Raw genomic sequence first — 18,418 nt, 5'->3', positions numbered from 1 at the left:
ATCAAACTGTGCCTCTGCCACAACCCAAGCTGGTGCAGCTGAATTCTTAACCCACTGCACCACAGTGGCAACTCCAATCTCTATTGCTTTAAGTAATGTTCCAGGGTCGGTTCATTCCCATTTCTTTGAGGCCAGTTCTCAGAATTGTGGTAGCTTATGTCATGGTTACAGTCTGGTCATGATGTATTTAACTTCTCCCATCAGGTGGGGGTTTCAGTATCTAAAAAAAAAAACAGCTCAAAGGTTATGGCTCAGAATTTGATTTATAGACTTTGGGGAGGAACTAAATGTCCTTGAGTTCATTTGATGACTAAACTATCATTACTTGGTCTTGTTTGACTGTTTTCCTTTGCTTCTGTATGTTCTCACTTCTCTGATTGAATTTATTCTTTGGCTAAAATTTTCTACAGGAGTTCCCGTTGTGGCTCAGTGGTTAATGAATCCGACTAGGAATGATGAGGTTGCGGGTTTGATCCCTGGCCTTGCTCAGTGGGTTAAGGATCCGGCGATGCCGTGAGCTGTGGTGTAGGTTGCAGACGTGGCTTGGATCCTGCGTTGCTGTCGCTCTGGCATAGGCCGGCGGCTACAGCTCTGATTCGACCCCTAGCCTGGGAACCTCCATATGCCGTGGGAGCGGCCCTAGAAAAGGCAAAAAGACAAAAAATTTAAAAATAAAATAAATAAAATAAAATTTACTGCAAAGGGCAGGTGGAGGACATTGGGCGTTGGGGGAAGGACCATAGGGTCCTGCTCTGTTTCAGGGTCAATCCACCAAGAAGACATAGATAGCATCTGCAAACGTGTATGCACCAGTCAACAGAGCTATAAAATATATGAAGCAAAACCTGATAGAACTAAAGGAGAAAAAGACACATCAACAATTATAATTGTGGATTTTAACAACCCTCCCTCAACAACAGATAAAGCAGCTAGACAGAAAATCAGGATATAGAAGAACTCAACTTCACCCTTGACTAACAGGATCTAATTAACATTTATACAACACTCAACAACAGCAGAATACGCATTCTTTTCAAAATGTATCCAAAGATCAAATACTATTAAAGACCAAATTCTGGGTCATAAAATAAATCTCAACAAGTTTAAATGAATTTAAATCATACAGAATGTATTCTCTGACCATAATGGAACCTAACTAGAAATCAACAGAAAAATTTACAAACACTTAGAAAGTAAATAATATACTTTTTTTTTTTTTTCTTTCTCTTAGGGCTGAACCTGTGGCACATGGAAGTTCCCTGGCCAGGGGTTGAATCAGAGCTGCCTACGCCATAGCTATAGCGATGCTGGATCCAAGCTGCATCTGCGACCTACACCACAGCTCACAGCAACACCAGATCCTTAACCCACTAAGCGAGGCCTGGGATCGAACCTGTGTCCTCATGGATACTAGTAGGATTTGTTACCACTGAGCCACAATGGGAACTCCTTTTTTTTTTTTTTTAACAATATACTCCTAAATAACCCATGGGTCAAAGAGAAAGTCTCAAGGGAAATCAAACACACACACACACACACACACACACACACACACACACACACACACACGTGTGCATGAACACACATACTGAATTATTTTTGGTACATTCATGCTAAATGCATGATCTGCATAGAGTCCCAACATTGTTCTTATAGATAATACTGATCATAGCCAACATACTGACAATTCCAAATCAGTACACTACAAATATGGTCACATACAATATTCCATTTAATCCTCACCAAAACTCTAAGAAGGAGGAGTTCATATTACTATTCCCATTGTGTTTCTGTTTTGGCTGTGCCCATAGCATACAAGTTCCTGGGCCAGTAATGGAACTCAGTGATCCAAGCCACAGCAGTGACAGGCCAGATCCTTAACCCACTGAGCCGCCAGGGAACTCCTATTCCCATTTCGTTAAAGAAGTAGAGGCTTAAATCAGCTAAGTAATTTGTCCAAGGTCGCAGAGCTAATAAATGGCAAAATGTCAAGCCCAGGTACCAAAGCTCTATGAAAATGCTAGATTTCCAGGAGCACTAGGGAACCTGCTACAGATCACAACCCTACCCTAACCAACCCCTTTATAAGAAGTCATACCTCAATGCTCTTACAAAAACACTGCCCACTGTTTGGTGTGGAATAACCATTCTCCCCAGCCCCTGAAACCTGCCAGGAGGTGGGAGATTCAAAAAGAGAAAGGAGGGCCACAAAGTCCTTCACAAGAACAGGAGAGGTGTAGAAATCTCTGAGGTCATAAACACTAATACCTCTCCAGGTATGAGTCACAGGGTTCATTGAAAACATCAGAATGGTTTTATTTCCAGATAAACATCAGAAGAGAAATAAAAATAGCTATCTGACCTACGAAATACGGAAAGGTCAGTTCATGTGATTTTTCTGGGGTCGGGAGGGAAAGTGGTACGCAGGGGATTTTTAAGTTGTAATTAATTCTTATTTTTAGCCCAGTAATATATGCAAAAAAATTAAATAGCAAGGTTTATAACAATATAGCTGCCCCTTGTCCCCAACCACCACACTAGCCCCATACTTGACGGAAGATCACCACAAGTATTTTGAGTTGTTTTTCTCCTCTGATATTTACCATTGAAATTTATAAATAGTAGGCTTATCCTGCTATTTCTCAATTCATAACTTTTATTTTCTATTGGTTTGCTGTTGAGAAGGTTGAAGATTTATTTCTCTTACTCATCATGCCTCCTTTAACCTCACATAACATGATTATAGTTACAACATAAAAAATATTATTCCATTTATTTTATTAAACTATTTTTTGTTTTTCCTTTGTTGGTCTTTTATTTATTTGCTTAATTTTCTATGTGCCTAAAATTATTTTTTTTTACATGTTCCTACCAATTATCCCAATGACTTGCAATAATTTTTCCAAATGCCCAATATTCCACTGGTTACTTCTCTCCTTTTCTCCTATCCCTCCTGTCCCAAGTTATTATCCTTGCATCTCCCTTTTCTACCCTCCTGGCTAGAATGCCATTTTCTTGACCTCTATGTCTTGGTTTCCTCTCTGTTTGGCTGAAGCACACCCTGCAGTAACTTCCTATGAAAGGAACCTAAGCAGTGCTTTCATTTAGTTCTTGCATGACTGAAGTCTTTTTTTCTGCTCTTACACTTGAGTGATAATTTGCTGGGAAAAAATTCTAGGCTGAATATCATTTTCTTCTAGAATTTTAAAGGCACTGCTCTGCTATTTTCAAGCAATTCCATCTGCTGTTGAGAAGTCTGATGGTTTTGGATTCTTCCTCTTTCTGAAGTGACCTCTCCCCACCTCCCCCCTCCTTTTTCCCCACCATGCTGTCCCCTCTTCTAGGATCTTTCCTTTATCCATAGACTTTTGAAATTTCACCACGTCAAATCTTAGTGTGACTCGTTTACTAGGGTGCACAAGATGATCACATACCCTGGGGTAGCCCTCCTCACCTTGCCTTTAAAAATGCCTCCCTGAAATCTAGCAGGGAGTTGGGGTTTTTTGACCCTGGACTCCTTACCTGGTGCCTTATGAAAAATGCTGCACTTCCCTTCATCACAACCCTGTGTTAGTAGATTGACTTTACTGCACATGGTCAAGCAGATCCAAGTTTGGTTTGGTAACACCTCAACAATGGCACTCTGCCATGATGACATTAATGACTGCCTCTGGATGGAGTGGAATCCACCTGCTAATAAGGTGCCAACTCATGGTTTTTTATGTTGGAGACTGAAAGTTTGTGTATATGCCCGGCCTTAAAATCTCAGGCTTAGTACCTACTTCACCCCGCTCCTCTTCAGACTCTCTTTCAAAGTATGATCATGGCATCTTCTTCAGTCTTTTGCTAGTTTAATGGCTCCTAAACATTAGAGATACCACTGGAATCTTACCCATGTCTTGCATTGTCCTCTCCCCAGCTGCTCATCATATCTTGAAATTGAGGTGATTCTCACCTTCTGTCCTCAAACACTTCTTTCCAAGATGCATCAGCTACTTGCTCGATCAAACCCTGTGGGGAAAGAGTCTACTGAGAGAGGGTGCTAGCAGGACAATCATTGTAGTACAGTGTGACATAATTCACAGAAATGATATCGCATCACCTTTGCAACATCCGTAGTCCATTGGTTAAAAGCAAATTGCAGGTCCTGTCCAGCTCAAGAGAAGGGGATCACACAAGAGAGTGAATAGCAGGAAGGGGGAGCACTGGACCATCTTAAGAGTCTGCCCACCACGGTCTTCCAAAATCTTGGTTAGAGAGAGGCTCACACTGCCTCAATTGTGTTCCATGCGCCCTAACCTCTCCTTCATATCTTTCTCTTTCTCCTTTTTTTTTTTTTTTTTTTTTTTTTGCTTTTTAGAGCCGCACCTAAGGTATATGAAGTTCCCAGGCTAGGGGTCTAATCGGAGCTACAGCTGCCAGCATATGCCACAGCCACAGCAACATGGGATTCAAGCCTATACCACAGCTCATGGCAACAGTGGATCCTTAACCCACTGAGCGAGGCCAGGGATTGAACCCGCATCCTCATGGATCCTAGTTAGGTTTGTTAACCATGGAGCCACGAAGGGAACTTCCACATCTTTCTTAAAGTTCATAAATTATTCTCCTGTATTTAATCTCAACTCCTCTGTTGCATTTTATATCTTCAGTTTGTAATTTTCATTTTCAGAATGTCTATTGCTTTTCATATGACACAAATTGTTTTTGATAGATGGCTTTATATCTCTTCATCATATTCCACTACCTTTCTTTATTTCTTTAAATACATTGACATATTCATTTTAGAGTCTTTATTTACAATTTCTGTATCCAAAGTCCTCATGGGTTTGGTTTTGAGGCTTGATTTTTTTGATTAATTCTGATTCATGCTGGCTTGGTTCTGTGTGCGCTTCGATTTTTTTTTTTTTTTTTTTTTTTTGCTTTTTAGGACCACACCCATGGCAGTATGGAAGTTCCCAGGCTAGGGGTCAAACTGGCGTTTATAGTTGCCGGCCACAGCCACAGCCACAGCAATGCCAGATCCAAGCTATGTCTGTGACCTACACCGAAGCTCATGGCAACACCAGATCCTTGACCCCCTGAGTTAGGCCAGGGGTCAAACTTGCATCCTCAAGGATACTAGTTGCATTCGTTTCTGCTGTGCCACACGGGAACTCCTGTGCTTTGATTTTGATTGTGAACTCATATGACTTGGAGTGTTACCTATGGTTATGCCAGATAGCTTCAGTTTACTCCTCTAGAGTAAACCCTTTTCCATCCTGCTCTGCCCATTTGGATCTACTTGACCACATTAGGTATTTAACCTTCTGGATCCCTTCCTGTGAAGTTGCCTCAGCTTGACTGGGCTCCTCACCACAAGATCCCTGTGCCTCTCAAAGTTATCTACTGCACTCACTCTCTGCTTCTAGTTCTGGAAATCTCTCCTTCCCTTTGTCCTTTTAAGCCTAAAGGTAGTAGCTCACCTTGCCCTTATAATGTGGGGTCCAGGTTACTGCACTTGTCCCTGTGGTGCATCTACGTGCCCATACCTTTGTAAATAGCAATTTATAAATCAACCATCTGTCTCTATAGATTTTAACCTGGACCCAGCTCAGGTGCCTCCCCAGGACTGCTCAGCCTCGCTGGCCTTCTGAACACTGGCTGCCTCCCAGCCAGAGCACCCCAGTGGGGGCCCATACGGTCCCCAGCATTCTAAGTGTAGGTCTCCACCTCCTGAGCCTCAATTCCTGGTACTGCCAGCATCTCAGTTTCCCCGGGGATGAGGTAAAGGCTGTTGGGCAGCCCCAGTCATGCCCACGGCACCAGGGACATGACAGCTCTGCTTCTAGGTCTGACCTGCCTACACCCATGGAGCCTCTGGCTTTCCCATCAGCTGCGCAGAGAGCTCAGGTTACACAACCCACAGATGCAGGGATGTGAATGCCAGGGGAAATGTGGACCAAAGAGACAGAAAGAACTGATGATTAAACTGCTTGTCTTTTGTCCTTGCAGGCAATTGCTCTAGGAGGCAGCAGTTCCCTGGGGCCCTAGCAAAAGTCCCACATGACCAGGGGACCAGTCTGACTTTCTCATGAGGCTGTAGCCAGCTCAGGAATAAACCACTTTGTATTGCTTTTTCTCTCCTAACATCACTTCCCTTGAATCACATGCCCCAATATGGCATTTCTACACAGGCTTTGCCTAGGCCTTTGTTTTCTAGGGAAGGAGTTAAAACAGGCATTGAAGGGGCTGTGCTTTGGGGAATCAGGCTCAGTGTGGGCCTCAGACAGAGGTCATATCCTTCCCAGCCCAGACCTAGTCTCCATCCTCCTTGGGCAGGGGTGTAAGCCACAAAGACCAGGCTCCAGACCTGAGGGACCACAGGGTGCCCCAGGCCATTCAGGTGCCACCTCCCCTCACCTCTCTGGATCGGCATCCTAGGCTCTGGGGACTTCCCTTACCTTTCTGCCACATTGGTCATTGATTTTAAAAGGTGTTTTAAAATAATTATCCAGTGTCTTAGGTGTTCTGTACCAGGAGGGCGCTTCTAGACCTTCTCATTGCCTAAATTACCTGGAAATTCTCCTTCTTTCTCTATTTATTTCTCTCCCTCTGTTTTTTCCTTTCATCCCTCCCAGGGTTTGGCATAGGTGTGTCTCTGGGAAGCCTCCAGTGGAATTCAAAGTTCTGCATGCCTTGTCCCCAGTCCCAGCTCAGGGCTCTGTGGAGTACATCTACAAGAGAATGTCATAAATCTGCTAGAACTGGGTAGTCAGTCAGAGAGCAGGCACACTAGGTGTGCAGCCTGGAGAGGTCCTAGAGAGGACCTGGTCCCTCCTTCAAGTCATGCAGAGCAGGAAATGGGCAGGCACGCACGCGTGGGCTCAGCCATCCAGCCAGCCAGCTCTGCTACTCACACAGTTAGAGGGAGGGTAGAAAGAATGACTCAAAAGCGGTTTTGAAAATATCTGCCCACAACTACGGTTGGTCAACTGTTGCATGGCTCTGACTCACTGTACGAGGAAGCGTGTGTCCTTCCATCACAGTGAGGTTCCAAATGACATCATCTGTGAGATGTGGCATCAGCCTATGTGCCTCGAACATACTGTTCAGAATCAATTATCTGGCAAATAGAGGGTCAGGAAAAAAGCAGCTGCCAATAAAGACAGAGAAGAATGAGCAGTTTTCAGGAATCCTCTGTGTGCCAGCTGCCTGCCTTTCTGCAGGCCCTCCCGACTGTTCTTCCAGCCCAGGTTGTAGTCAAAACCCAGCCTCCTGTACACCAGTACCAATTGACTCTCAGAGACAGAGTTTTGGGTAAAGCAGAAACAACAGCAGGCTTACACCTTCAAAACTGTGTCCTCCCTTTAGCAAGGGGTTTTATAGGTTTAGCTAAAAAAAAACCCCAAAAAACAGAAAACAAAAAACAAAAACAAAACAGGGCTGGTGAAAAGGATTAGGGTGCTTGCTTTCTTCTCCCTCCGTAGATTATTTCAAAGTCATCAAGGCTGGAGTCTGGTGGTCTAGTGACTGTTTCTGGTGGTTCTTAGGGTTATCACACCTTGACTTTCTCCCTGCAGTGAAATTTGCTCACAAAAGGAAGGGGACTTTAGGGGGTGTTTCAAAGGAAAACACTAGGCCCACAATAAAACCCCAACTAGAAAGTAATCATTAGTAAAAGAAAGTATTTAAGCAAGGAAGAAATCATTTGTAAAAAGCCAGTTAGAGGAAGTTAGTGGGCCAAGGCAGGGCATAACATAACACAGACTGTTTTAACTAGTTTTTAGCTGTTACAATATCTCGTAGTCATCAACTTTTTTTTTTTTTTTTTTTTGCACCCACAGCATATGGAAGTTCCCAGGCTAGGGGTCAAATCTGAGCTGTAGCTGCCGGCCACAGCCACAGCCACAGCCACATGGGATCCAAGCCGTGTCTGCGACCTACACCACAGCTCACAGCAATGCCAGATCCTCGACCCCACTGAGCGAGGCCAGGGACTGAACCCACATCCTCATGGATACTAGTCGGATTTGTTTCTGCTGTGCCACAGCAGGAACTCCCTTAATCATTAACTCTTGAGTCAGCCTTTTTAAGACTGAGGGAAGGCCTGGGAGACTAAAGGGAAAGCCTTTTGCTTCACAACACGAGGACTCAGGGGCTTGTACACAGTCACTTAAGTGGGTATCCTGGGACCAGGTGCAGGGTCTCCAAAGATCACCCTTGGGATGGGAGCACAACTGCATTCAAGGAACTCTCAAAGCAATTCAAGAAGCTTTTCCATGGGGGCCTCCAGCAAAAAATGCAGACAGTTCAGGGGCGAGTCAAAGGTTTTTAAAACACAACAGGTTCAGAAGTTCCTATAGTGGCTCAGCAGTAATGAGCCCAACTAGTATCCATGAGGACATGGGTTTGATTCTGGCTTCCCTCAGTGGGTTAAGGATCCAGCGTTGCCATGAGCCGTGGTATAGGTTGAAGATGCGTCTTGGATCCAGCGATGCTGTGGCTGTGTTGTGGGCTGGCGGCTACAGCTCCCATTCGACTCCTAGCCTAGGAACTTCCATATGTTGCAGGTGTGGCCATAAAAAGACAAATAATAATAATTAAAACAAGCCTTTTAGGTCGTATACATTTTTTAAGTCACCACTTCCTACTATCCTACTGTGTACTGAAATGTTTCTTTATTATTTCTATTAGCTATTTATTTATTTATTTGCTTTTTATAGCTGCACCTGTGGCATGTGGAGGTTCCCAGGCTAGGTGTCAGATCAGAGCTGCAACTGCTGGCCTACACCACAGCCACAGCAAGGCAGGATCCGAGCCACATCTACAACCTACACCACAGCTCACGGCAACTTGGGATCCTTAACCCACTGAGTGGGACCAGGGATTGAACCCTCATCCTCATGGATACTAGTTGGGTTTGTTACCACTGAGCCACAATGGGAACCCCAGAATCCTCAACCCTTTTTAAGAAACCTTAACTTTTAGTGAAAACTAAGAAGTAATTATGGACTGTCTTTTACATTAGTATTCTGCAGATTGGTGAATATTATCTCTGTATCAAATGCCAATGATAATTTCTAAAACATTTGTTTTCTTATAGAGAACATCTCAGGGTGGCTCCAAATATAGTAAGTAATAGTCCTAAATACCTTTAGTCTCTGTTTAGTAATTAATGTCTCAGTATCTTATTTTATTTGGGAATGACCTAGCTATTCAATAAATTTTCATCTCTTAAACTGGCACAACTTTCGAACTTTAAGTTACCAAATATCTGGAGAGATCAACTTAAGCAGACATTTTAAAAATATAATTATTTTAAAGAGATTACCCCAAAGCTCTTATCTTGTTTACCTTTACTTTAAAGTTTCATCATATCAAGTGATTTTCCTTACTGAAAAATTTGCAGCCGATAAAGGTCTTATTTGACTTCTATTAAACCTGGGTACAATAAAAATATTATGCTTAGTGTTAATGACTCTACAGACATGTGTTGATTAGACCAACAAACTTATACTAACTTTAATAACAGCTATTAACTTATTGATTATAACCTGTGTTTACTTTTCTTTTTTTTTTTTTTTCTATTTTCCCACTGTACAGCAAGGGGGTCAGGTTATCCTTACATGTATACATTACAATTACAGTTTTTCCCCCACCCTTTCTTCTGTTGCAACATGAGTATCTAGACATAGTTCTCAATGCTGTTCAGCAGGATGTGTTTACTTTTCAATCAATTAAATAGAGCTCTTTATAAATTCAATTTTGAAAACACCTCCCAGAGATAGAAATATCTCATGTATATTGTGCACACAAACATATTAACAAGAAAAACTACAGATCTTGGGAGTTCCCGTGGTGGCTCAGTGGTTAATGAATCCAACTAGGAACCATGAGGTTGTGGGTTCGGTCCCTGGCCTTGCTCAGTGGGTTAAGGATCCAGCGTCGCCGTGAGCTGTGGTGTAGGTTGCAGACGTGGCTCGGATCCCACGTTGCTGTGGCTCTGGCGTAGGCTGGTGGCTATAGCTTCGATTTGACCCCTAGCCTGGGAACCTCCATGTGCCTTGGGAGTGGCCAAAGAAATGAAAAAAGACAAAAAAAAAAAAAAAAAAAACAACCTACAGATCTTATGGCTGTACTTTTTTTGTGTCTTTCTGTCGCACCTGAGGCAAATGGAGGTTCCCAGACTAGGGGTCTAATCAGAGCTGTAGCCGCTGGCCTACGCCACAGCCACAACAACGCCAGATTCAAGCCACGTCTGTGACCCACACCACAGCTCAGGGCAACGCCAGATCCTTAACCCACTGAGCGAGGCCAGGGATCAAACCCACAACCTCATGATTGCTAGTCAGATTCATTAACCACTGAGCCACGACAGGAACTCCTATGGCTGTACCTGAAAAAAGGAAAACTTACTTATGAATTAGGAATCACAATATAAACTCACTAGTTTACAAAAAACAGTTGTAATATATTAAATTTGCTTGCTCTGAAGACTAAGGCTTTACTATCAGTAAGGTTTGGCTGAGGGAGCATTTCCAGCACTTTGAATTTTAAAACTGCCACTTTTTCAATTTTTTTTCCCTTGGTTTCAGATGCTGCCTGATTGAACTAATTAGGCTCAGTCTCAGGCCATTGTGGTATATATTTATATTCTGGTTTGTAGAGATTTGTAAGAGAAAGACTGTCGCTTTAGTTTAAAAAAAAACAAAAACAGGAATCTGTTACCTAAACTATACTAAAAGATTGATTTGCCAAACTATATTTTTTCTATCATGGAGATATCTAATGAAACTGAAATTAAGAGTTCTGTGTTTTATTTTAGGTTTAATTTATCGTGTCTTCAAAAGCTTGTATAGAGCATTCAGCAAAGGGCTTCTGAATTTACAAGATAAACCTAGAGCAAAATCACAATTATTTTTTTCTTTTTTGGCCACCTTGCAGCATATGGAGTTCCCGAGTGAGGGATCAGATCTGAGCAGCAGTTTTGACCTATGTTACAGCTGCAGCAACACCTGATCCCTAATCGGCTGTGCAGGTGGCCAGGGATCAAACCTGCAACCCAGTGCTCCAAAGATGCTACAGATCCCACCATGCCACAGTGGGAACTCCCATTATTTTTATTTTTTTAATTATTATTATTTTTTAAGCCCTGAATATTAGTTCTTGGTTTTTACTTATGACTCAGGTAACCCAATTGGTTTCTTTTTTTTTTTTTTTTGTCTGTATGTTTTTGGTTTGTATTTTGTTTTTATGGCCACATTTGCAGCATATGGAAGTTTCTGGGCTAGGGGTTGAATAGCTGCAATTGCAGGTCAATGCCACAGCAACACTGGATCCAAGACACATCTGTGACCTGTTGCCATAGCTTGTGGCAGTTCCAGATCCTTAACCTACTGAGTGAGGCTGGGGATCAAGCCCATATCCTCATGGATACTAGTTGGGTTCTTAACCTGCTGAGCCACAAAGGGAACTCTTCCTTTAGTATGTTAAATTAGTATTTCCTAAAGGGCAAGTATTTCCTAAAGGGCAAGTATTTCCTAAAGAGCAAGTATTTCCTAAAGAGCAAGTATTCCCCAGTGAAATGAATATCTATCCCATAATATAACTAAAGTGATGTAGCCATCTTATATAAAGCATATTTAAATATACTGATTTCATATACTTTCATTGCAGTTCTGTCAACTTATACCTTAAACTTTAGCTTTCATTAGGATCTAATCGACAAGATTTTGATCTTACATGAGGAGTTTTTAGAAGACTTTTTTTCCGTTTATTCCTGTCCATTTAATCTATTTTTATATAAAGCTCTGGGGTTCCCTAGAGGGGATGTGAGCCAAGGAGCTCAGATCCTTGGCCTAACTATTGCCCCTGTCACCAAGTAATCACTGGTCAGGTATCTCAGTATAGAATTTTTCCCCATCCCCTTAAATATATATTCTAAAACTGGGGTAAACAGAGCAAAATTGTTTGGCTGTTAATGTTGGGGACAAGTAAGGGGCCCCTTTTGACCCAGCTAACCTTAGGTAGTATAATAGTAAAATCTTATGTTTCAATTCCATACATGTCAATTTTTATTTATCTCATTTTAAATAACCATCTAAAGATTTCTTTATTCATTTACACTATTTCAAAAAATTCTACCTTGTTGCAAACAAGTACCTAGACTTTCCTTAAAGGTTTTTTTTTTTTTATGTTAACACTAATTATTCTAATGTTTTCATTAGCATTTATAAGATCCACTGAGGGGAAGCAAAGACCACAAATAAGCTTCCCAAACTGGTTTTTCTGTTTGATTAATTGATTTTTAATTTTTAAAAATTACAGTTATTTACAATGTTGTGACAATTTCCTCTGTATAGCAAAGTGACTCAGTCATACATATATATACATTCTTTTTCTCATACTATCTTCTATCGAATTCTATGCCAAGAGATTGGATATAGTCCCTGTGCTGTACAGCAGGACCTCATTGCTTATCCATTCTAAATGTAATAGTTGGCATCTACTAACCCCCAACTCTCAGTCCATCCCACTCCCTCCCCCTCCCCGTTGGGAACTGCGAATCTGCTCTCCATGTCTGTGAACCTGTTTCTGTTCTGTAGATAGGTTTGTTTATGCCATACTTTAGATTCCACATATAAGTGATAACATGTGGTATTTGCCTTTCTCTTTCTGGCTTACTCTACTTAGTATGAGAATCTCTAGTTGCATCCATGTTGCTGCAAATGGCATAATTTCATTCATTTTTATGGCTGAGTAGTATTCCATTGTGTATATGTACAACTTCTTCTTAATCCATTCATCTGTCAGTGGACACTTAGGTTGTTTCCATGTCCTGGCTATTGTGAATAGTGCTCCTATGAAAATATGGGTGCATTTATCCTTTTGAATTGTAGTTTTGCCCGGATATATGCCCAGGAGTGGGATTTCTGGGTCATATGGTAATTCTACATTTAGTTTTTTGAGGTATCTCTATATTGTTTGCCATAGTGGTTGTACCAATTTACATTTTCACCAACAGTGTAGGAGGGTTCCCTTTTCTCCACACCCTCTCCAGCATTTGATTTTCGCAGACTTATTAATGATAGCCATTCTGACAGGTATGAGGTGGTACCTCAATGTAGTTTTGAATGCATTTCTCTAATAATTAGTGATGTTGAGCCTTTTTTCATGTGCCTGCTGTATATCCGTATGTTTTCTTTGGAGAAATGTCTATTTAGGTCTTCTGCCCATTTTTCAATTTTTTTTTTTCTTTTGCTGTTGAGTTGTATGAGTTGTTTGTATATTTTAGAGATTAAACCCTTGTTGGTTGCATCATTTGCAACTATTTTCTCCCATTCTGAGGGTGTCTTTTGGGTTTTTTTATGGCTTCCTTTGCTGTGCAAAAGCTTTTAGGTTTGATTAGGTCCCATTGGTTTATTTGTTTGTTTATTTATTTATTTACTTATTTTAGGGCCATACCAGCAGCATATGGAGGTTCGCAGGCTAGGGGTCGAATTGGAGCTGTAGCCGCTGGCCTACACCACAGCAACTCAGGATCTGAGCTGTATCTGCAACCTATACCGCAGCTCACAGCAACACTGGATCCTTAACCCACTAAGCAAGGCCAGGGATGGAACATACGTCCTCATGGTTACTAGTCAGATAAGTTTTTGCTGAGCCATGGTGGGAACTCCCCATTGGTTTACTTTTGTTTTTATTTCTATTGCTTTGGGAGAATGACCTAAGAAAACATTTGTATGGTTGATATCAGAGAATGTTTTGCCTATGTTCTCTTCTAGGAGGTTTATGGTGCCTTGTCTTACATTTAAGTCTTTAAGCCATTTTGAGTTTATTTTTGTGTATGGTGTGAGGGTGTGTTCTAGTTTCACTGATTTACATATGGCTGTCCAGTTTTTCTTTTGTTAATGTGGTATATGACATTGATTAATTTGCATATGTTGAACCACCCTTGTGAACTTGGGATGAATCCCAGTTCACATGGTCATGGTGTATCATCTTTCTTCAGTGTTGGATTTGGTTGGCTAAAATTTTGTTGAGAATTTCTTTGTTTGATTTAAACTAAGGAAGTTCTTGGGTATATTTCTTTTTTCCACCTTTAATTTGACTTTTGTTTTTATAGGTACCCAGAAAACAGTTGTTTATAATGAGAGTACTCTAGAAATTTATGAATTTAGAAGTTTCTCCAATATAAAGGATACATCAACTTGGCCATTACTGAAATATATTAATAATGATTCAAATCAATAAGACACAACAGGCTTCCCTGTAAGTGTGTGGGGGAGGAGGTCACCTAAGTAAGATCCAGAGAATTTACTCTCAAATAGGATGGCAGAGGTCAAGTTTTCAAAACGCAAGGATACACAGTCACATACACATACACACACGCACACACAGTGCAGTATTATGAAGATTAGGTAGAACATTTACATCCCAAAGACACAGGAATGCAAGTTCCCCATAGAAGGCCTCTGTTTAAAGTCAGAATTCTGATTTTTTTTTTTTTTTCTTTTGGCTGGACCTGTGGCATATGGAAGTTCCTGGGCCAGGGATCAAATCTGAACCACATCTGCTACCTATGCCAAAGCTGTGGCAATGCTGGATCCTTAACCCACTGTGCCAGGCCAGGGATCAAACTGGCAATGCCACAGAGACAAGCCAGATTATAAACCCACTGCACCACAGTGGGAACTCTCCCGAAAACATTTTTATCAAGCCAGCTTTTTAAACTTAACTGCATATAGCCCCCTCATTTTTAGGGCAAGACTTCCTTCAATTCCCAATTAAGTGTAAGTTCTGTGCATACATAACTTGGCTGGAGTAGGGTTGGAGGCTGGCAATCTGTCATTCCTTTTTCTTTTGTTTTAAAAGTTTTATTTCCCATTCTGAAGTTGGTTTGTCCAAATCAAGTTGCTAGTGAGGATCGTGTGGTGCCAGGGTGCTGCTTGAGAGCTTAACTCCTCTAGGTTTTTGCCAGCATTGCCTTAGCTCCCTCTTATGTGTCTCAGGTTCTCCCATTGGCACAGCAGACACCATGAATGCTCAGATCAAAGAATGGCTGGTTGAGCAGGTTGTTAATGAAGTCAGTGGGTTTCCCCATAGGGACAGCTGCAGGGCATGAGGCCTTGCCTCCAACCACTCCTGCAAGTTTCTCAGTTGCCTGAGAAAGCTGCTGCTGACCTGGAAGAGAGAGGCCCTTCTTCAGAGTGCAAAAGCTCTCCTATGATTTTGGTTTTATTTCAACGAACTCTATTAAGATAGCCAGTTCAAGGAAAAACAACATGAGGTCTCCCCTCTAACTGCCCAATCCAATCTTCCTTAACCCAGGTAAGATCTTCTCAGTCCTTTGAGGATAACCCGCTCAGTGTCCAAAATGAGCAAACCCCCTCCCAGTGTCAGTGTCTCTTACAGTGAGGATAACCCAGGCACCTCTTCTTGAAAGTAAGTTTCAAGGATAACCTACTCCTCCAGAGAGGTGTTAACACTACTGAATAAAACGTAGGTTCATCAACCAATAGATGGAGATCCCAGCATCAAGAGAGACTCACCCAAATTCGTCTGGACTCCCCAAGGAGGTGGAATGACCCAAAGTGCCTCTGCTGGTACCAAGACTCTGGATTCTTGCAGAGTTCGGGCGAAGAAGAGAAGATTGCTCTGGTTCCTTTGTCACTGGTCACCGTAACTGCCGACTAAAAAAATATGCACAACCTAAAAGTTGAAAGTTATGTTTTATTCAGTGAAAAAAACTGAGGACTTAGGTCAGGGAGGCAGCATCTTAAGTAATCCTGAGAAATCTGCTCCCAGGAAACGAGGGAGGAGCTAGGATGGAAAGGAGTTTTGCAACAAAACTCCTTTTTGTTGCAGGTAGTAGGAATGAAAGATTATTGCTAATAACAGAAAACTAGATACCTCAAGTTAAGGAATTTGGTGTTTTTCTATGTGTGGGAAGAGGCAAGCTTTGGGCTCTGTGAAATCCCTCCTTTGATATGCTAGTATCCTGTTTTCACATCCTGAGTTTCCTCAGGGCTTACCTTGCGAGTGGCTGCAGTCTGGTGGCTGCAGGATGGCAGGTATTCTTTGTTTCCTTTCTGGGTTTCCTCAGGGCTCACTGGCTCATCCTTGGAGGGGGCTGCAAGGGCTGATGATTGTGAAGACCTTTTATATGGCAGGCAATACCTTATTTCTCACTCTGATTGGGAGCGGGATGTTCCTTGGGCTGGTGGACCTCATGACCTCACATTTCTGCCCACTGGATCCTCCGCCCTCAGCAGACCCCTTGTCTATTCTTGTGCTTTACCATTTTCCTTGTCTTAGAGAAACTAGTAGAGTCAATGTTGCTGTGCATTTCAGGGTGAGGCAGAAGCCTAGCAAAGCAGGGCTCTAGGTGTGCACCTATTGCTGAAACTCAGCTTCTGTCCATGGGTGCCAAATAGAAACAGAGAGACAGAGTTTGGGTGAAGGAGGAAAAAAAATAGCTTTATTGCTTTGCCAGGCAAAGGAGGCCACAGCAGGCTAATGCCTTAAAATATATGCTCTGCTTTGGGAGAGAACAGGAAGTATTTAGAATAGTTGGGAGTAGAAAATAGGGCCACCGATAAGGATCAGGGTAGATGCAAACTTTCATTCTTCTTTGAAGTTGGTGTTTAGTGGCCCCAGGACTGGTGCTGGTGGTCCTCCTCTCTGGCTTTCATTTGTTGGGGGTTTTATTTCTATAGAAGAACTCGAAATTATTGTTATGCATATTCCTTGAAGAGGAACCAGGACCCCGCCCCATGGCTGCAGTATTGTTTCTTTTCTTTGCCTTTTTTTTTTTTTTTTTTTTTTTTGCTTTTTTTAAAGGGTCACACCTGCAGCATATGGAAGTTCCTGGGCTAGGGATCGGATTGGAGCTGCAGCTGCTGGCCTATGCCACAGCCGCAGCAATGTGGGATCTAAGCTGTGTCTGCAACCTACACCACAGCTCACGGCAACGCCAGATCCTTAACCCACTGAGCAAGGCCAGGGATCAAACCTGCATCCTCATGGACACTAGTCGGACTGGTTTCCACTGAGCCAAAGGGGGATCTCCATGCACTACTATTTATTTCTTGACTATTTCTCCCTTGTCTCTGTATCTCCTCCCTTCCCTGATTAGCAACTGTTTGAACTTGACCTTTAGAACTCAGGGAAGGTCCTGTAGGCTGACACGCTCATTCCCTGAAAACAAGAAATGGGGGAAAGAGAAAGGCTTGTACCCAGGAGCCCCAGAGAGCCCTGCTCGTTTTCATTTCCAGTGGGTTAAAAGAGGCACACGCACTCAGGTCTGCCTGCAGAGGCCCCGACTGTGACGGGGCAGGAAGGGCACTAGGTGAATCCATTCCTTGTCCTCCTGGATGTTCCCCACGCAGCCTTCTCTTACAGAAGTCCTCTCAAGGCAGGCATTTTCTCTCCTGAAGCCGGGCTTTCCCTCCCATGTGCGCCTGCCTGTCAAACTGATTCTCTGCCAGCCTGTCTGTCTGTACGTGACTACTCTCTTCAGGAGTTCCTAACCTCTGAGAGAAGGTGAGGTGAATGGCCCCTTAGAACTGGGTGTGGCCCTGGTTCCCAGCCTGGAGAGGAGCAAGAGTGACACCTGCTGGGCCACGGCTTTCCAAGGCCACCGGCCTTGTCTGGCTCTGGGCCTTTTCTGCACAGAATAGGTTTCTGCTCCTGCTCTTCCATCTGGCTGGAAGGTAGGTGCCCCAAAGCGAGGCCCAGTGCCTCCCACCCCTGAACTCATGTCTGCACCCACTAGCCATCTGGCCCCCTTGGTCCTCTCCCCTTGGCCCTGTGGTCAGGGTGGGGTCCCAAAATGAGCACAATTTGAGATTTTTAGAGCTTGGATACTACTTCTCAAGAAGCATGGCTCTCCCAAAGAACAGGGCCGAGCTGGGCTTGGCTGGATGACCAAAGCCCCTCTGAGATGGGCCCTGGAAGTGGGGGCCAGTTCTGAATGAGGAAGAAGGCCCAGGTATGGGAACCCACCAGCCCCAGCCTCCAGCCCCTTGGGCACTCACCACGGGGGCGGGGCAATGGAGAGGACCCAGGGCAGTGCCCCTCGCAAGCTGAGGTTGTGCTCCACAGGGTGAGGTGATGGTGGCTCCCTTGGGGGGGAGGGGACACGGGAATCAAGGGAACAGCCCAGCACAGAGTGGGCACCAGCCAAGTGGCCACTCCTCCTCTAACTGTGCAGGCAGTTGGCAACAAATCCTTGAAGAGGGACCACACTGGCATCAGGACACAGCACAGACACCATTCCTGCCCTCCTGATGCTCTTGTTTAATGGGCCGACAGGTATCACACACACTCCACACCCAGGAGGGTGGGGTCCAGCTTGATGGGTCCTATGAAGAGGAAAGAATGGACTGAGAAGATGGACGGGTGGGGACCTAAGGCAGCCAAAGGGTTGGGGAGG

The sequence above is a fragment of the Sus scrofa genome, chromosome 13 (genome assembly GCF_054392235.1).
Source record: "Sus scrofa isolate SSC_HxYL_T2T_F1_AM1 chromosome 13, Sscrofa_HxYL_maternal_Yorkshire_Landrace_v2.0, whole genome shotgun sequence".
Classification (NCBI taxonomy): domain Eukaryota; kingdom Metazoa; phylum Chordata; class Mammalia; order Artiodactyla; family Suidae; genus Sus; species Sus scrofa.
The sequence above is the reverse complement of the archived record's forward strand: the minus strand, read 5'-3'. Positions refer to the sequence as shown.